The following is a 4,982-nucleotide window of genomic DNA, read 5'->3' as shown; positions in this document are numbered from 1 at the left end:
ACACACATTCATAACCTATGGATAATTTAGTGCCTTCAAGTATTTTAGAGTCTAAGATGTTTTTTGACTGTAGATGAAATATCACACACGGGGTAAATAATAATAGATCAGCCAGAAATCAAGTTGGGGATCTTGTTGGGTACCCAACAGTGCTACCTACTGAGCCGCTATGCAACCCTAAACCTCAGCCATTAAAGGGGTCATATGATGCTGCTAAAAAGAACATTATTTTGTGTATTTGGTCTAATGAAATGTGTTTATGAGGTTTAAGGTTCAAAAAACACATATTTTCCACTTACTGTACATTATTGTTTCTCCTCTATGCCCCGCCTTTCTGAAACAATGAGTGAATTCAGACACTGATGAACAGCTGCTGTTAACAAGCAGAATCACTGAAGGAAAGAACAAGAAACAAAACTACAACTGACTTCCAGTCACAGCCTTAGATGAAATTAACCAAAATAAAACAGCAGAGGAGGATTACACAACTCCACAAACAGCATTACCAGCTTCACTCATTACTAACCAGTTTGACTGTATTTCTGTGATATATCTACAAAAATTCTTTGAGAATTAACTGAGGTTTATATTGTATTGAAAATGTTTTGTTTGGTCTCACCATTTTGGCGATCAGTGGTTGCTTTAGTTGTAGTTATTAATGATGAGGAAATCATCATCTCGTGATCTGATTCACTGATCTCAATTAGTTTCTGATTATAAGGATTGATATTTTGTTTTTTATGGTACTAATATGACTGTACAAGATATGTTGACAAACTATTAAGAAATTTAAAAACATTCGAGGCACAAAACCTTTAGAGCTACAGCACCATTTAGACACACACAGACATCAAGTATCAGCACATGAATCTCAACAATGGTGACTATTATTAATAAATTAAAAAATCATGCCGCAATGCATGCTGGGTGCCAGTACAAAACTCCCAGCGTGCATTGCAGCATGAAAATTTTTTTTTGATTGTCACCAATGTTGAGATTCATATAGGCTGACTGTTGATGTCTGTGTGTGTTTAAGTTCTGCCATAGTTCAAGCTATGACTTATACTGTCTTTTTACGCGTTGCATCGCGCCGCGTAAACATAAAACCATGTCTGCATTTGTGACCGGATAAATGACAGACAACAAGCGCTACTCTACACTGCCCAAAAAACTTGCGTTTGAATCGTCAGTGGCAAAAAAAATTTTCATATAAAAAACGTACTTGCTGTCTGACAGCCGGCATTGTAGTCTACTGGGTGCCAGTACAAAACTCCCAGCATGAAAAAAATGTTTTGATTGTCACCAATCTTGAGATTCATAGGCTGACTGTTGATGTCTGTGTGTGTAAGTTCTGCAATAGTACAAAGCTTTTATTTGTGCATATTGTGCTTACCACAATGATTGTGGTAGTATCAGTGGTGCAACTCAGGAGTATTAGTCATATGTTACACACTTAACAAGAGATTAAACATTAGGTGACATCAGTGAATCAGACTAGCTCATGATGGTCTTGACATCACAAACGCAACTTATCTGATCATAGATTCTTTTGGCTTGTCTTGCGATACAAACTGCATTAAATAAACACAGTTCATTTAAGCAACCAAAGAAACACTGTTTTTAAAAAGTCAAGGTTCAAGAGCCCAACTAAAGCAAACACTGATGTTTATATTGTATTGAAAATGTTTTGTTTGGTCTCACCATTTTGGCAATCAGTGGTTGCTTTATTTGTAGTTATTAATGATGACGAAATCATCATCTCTGATCTGATTCACTGATCTCAATTAGTTTCTGATTATAAGGATTGATATTTTGTTTTTTATGGTACTAACATGACTGTACAAGATATGTTGACAAACTATTAAGAAAGTTAAAAACATTCAATGCACAAAACCTTTAGATCTACAGCACCATTTAGACACACACAGACATCAAGTATCAGCACATGAATCTCAACAATGGTGACTATTATTAATTAAAAAAAAAAACATGCCGCAATGCATGCTGGGTGCCAGTACAAAACTCCCAGCATGCTTTGCAGCATGACAATTTTTTTTTGATTGTCACCAATCTTGAGATTCATAGGCTGACTGTTGATGTCTGTGTTTGTTTAAGTTCTGCAATAGTACAAAGCTTTTATTTGTGCATATTGTGCTTAGAAATGTTTCACAGTGATTGCGGTAGTATCAGTGGTGCAACTCAGGAGTATTAGTCATATGTTACACACTTAATAAGAGATTAAACATTAGGTGAGATCAGTGAATCAGACTAGTTCATGATGGTCCTGACATCACAAACACCACTTTTATCTGATCATAGATTCTTTTGGCTTTTCTTGCTATACAAACTACGTTAAATAAACACAGTTAATTTAAGCAACCAAAGAAACACTGTTTTCCCATAATTGTGGTTAAGGTTCGCTTTAGGTAGTCTCTTGACCCTTTTGCTAATTTAAAACAATTTGCTTAAAAACAATTACAATGTTGTTTCACAGCAAACGCTTGTGCATTACTGAATCAAACCTTGAAAAAGCAGATGAGCTTACACTTTCTATGTGTAGCTCATGACAAACGAACATACGGGAAGTGGTCTTTCTTTGGTTTATTGACTGACATTGAGCATTACGGAATTTAAGGGAAAAAAAACCCACTAAACAAATGCCACCACAAGGCTCCAATATTGAAAGAGAAATTAGTAACAGCTCAGGGTTTTAGACATGTACACTTAACATACGATCCTCAACAGTGGTGACAATTTTTCATATTTTGAAAATGATGATGGGAGTTTTTACTATGTAACCAGTACTATGTGTTACCCAGCATGCATTGCAGCATGAAACATTTTGTTGAGTGTCACCATTGTTGAGATTCATATGCTGGTTCTTGATGTTTGTGTGTGTCCAGCCAGCGCTGGACTTCAATTTTTTAGATGCATTACATAGGTTTAAAATTAATTCACTGTAACTATTGGAGCAGCACTTTGTTTGCATGCTGTAGTTTTACAGGATTGATTATGCAAAGCCTAAACATAAAAATGAAAATAAGCTATTTAGATTGTAGTCAGGCCAGCTCATAATGACTCTCTCATCATATAATAACAGCTAATTTCCCCTCATTATAGAGCACTGACCTCTCTGCTTTACAACGCCATATGCATTGCTACAGAGAGAGATCTAGCACAGGAGTCAAGGATCAAGAGCCAAACTAAAGCAAACACTGATCTCCATGATTGTGACATCATTTTAACTAATTAAACATCAACATCTGATCCTCTGTCATTCTTAATGACAGCAGGTGTTCATCACTAATGCACAATCATCATTTAATTAGTCACTTAATTATCTCATTAACTTGAACTCTTTGAGGACTTGGGATATGACTCGAGACTCGCTTGTGACTTGAAAGGAATGACTTGGTCCCTTCTCTGATCTCCTGGCTGAAAAACTGTGCTAATTAGCAAATCCAGGTGATTGGAACAAAATACTGTGGAGGACTTTTACTTTCTGAACCTGGATTTTACACCTCTGCTTAGATGAAATCAACTCAAATAAAGAAGACATTAAATCTCTCAAGATCTGATTAAACAACTCCTAAAACAGCATCACCAGCTTAAATTATTAATAACCAGACTGGTGCTATTTCTGTCAGACGTTCACAGAAATGCAAGGTTTTTTTTAACTACCATGATGGAGATCAGTGTTTGCTTTAGTTGGGCTCTTGAACTTTGACTTTTTAACATTTACTGCTCTTTGGCTACTGTAAACATTTGTTTTAAAACACATTTATTATGGCAAAAAAAAGAACCAAGACAAAATCGGTAATATTGTTACTTATGTTTTGTTGATGATATAAACATCGTTACAAAATACTACAGTCATTGTTTTGTTTTTCTTCTCTAGTGTCTCTTGTCTTACCAAAGTGATGTTGTAATAACACACTAGAGCAAAAGAATGAGCAGGCTGTTATGCAGGATTGTTGAAAACATCACTAATAATTAAACAAAAAAAACTCTTAACGTGCTATGAAACACACACATGAAGAATCAGCGTATGAATCTCAACAATGGTGACGATCAACCAAAAGAAATAAACAGATCGACTATGAACATAACAAATCATGCTAATATAACTCAACACAAAAATAAAAGCAAAAATAAAAGCACATAGAAAGAATTAGAAAAAATAAGTGGACAATTCAGCTGCATAATTTATTCATGCCGCAATGCATGGTTGAGTTTTGTACTGTGCTGGTACCCAGCATGCATTGCGGAAACATTTTGTTGATCGTCACCATTGTTGAGATTCATATGCTGGTTCTTGATGTTTGTGTGTGTCCAGCCAGCGCTGGACTTCAATTTTTTAGATGCATTACATAGGTTTAAAATTAATTCACTGTAACTATTGGAGCAGCACTTTGTTTGCATGCTGTAGTTTTACAGGATTGATTATGCAAAGCCTAAACATAAAAATGAAAATAAGCTATTTAGATTGTAATCAGGCCAGCTCATAATGACTCTCTCATCATATAATAACAGCTAATTTCCCCTCATTATAGAGCACTGACCTCTCTGCTTTACAACGCCATATGCATTGCTACAGAGAGAGATCTAACACAGGAGTCAAGGATCAAGAGCTCAACTAAAGCAAACACTGATCTCCATGATTGTGACATCATTTTAACTAATTAAACATCAACATCTGATCCTCTGTCATTCTTAATGACAGCAGGTGTTCATCACTAATGCACAATCATCATTTAATTAGTCACTTAATTATCTCATTAACTTGAACTCTTTGAGGACTTCGGATAGGACTTGAAGACTTGCTTGTGACTTGAACGTCCCACCTCTGTATATAGGTCTCTACAACATGTAGCCAAAAAAGAAAACATGTAGCCTATACATTTTAATATTTTGTGTTAAACTTAAAATGTATAGTTTTACAAAAAGTGTTTAAATTACATATTACAAAAACAATAACTAGT

The sequence above is a fragment of the Sinocyclocheilus anshuiensis genome, unplaced genomic scaffold (genome assembly GCF_001515605.1).
Source record: "Sinocyclocheilus anshuiensis isolate Anshui unplaced genomic scaffold, SAMN03320099.WGS_v1.1 scaffold1843, whole genome shotgun sequence".
Classification (NCBI taxonomy): Eukaryota; Metazoa; Chordata; class Actinopteri; order Cypriniformes; family Cyprinidae; genus Sinocyclocheilus; species Sinocyclocheilus anshuiensis.
The sequence above is the reverse complement of the archived record's forward strand: the minus strand, read 5'-3'. Positions refer to the sequence as shown.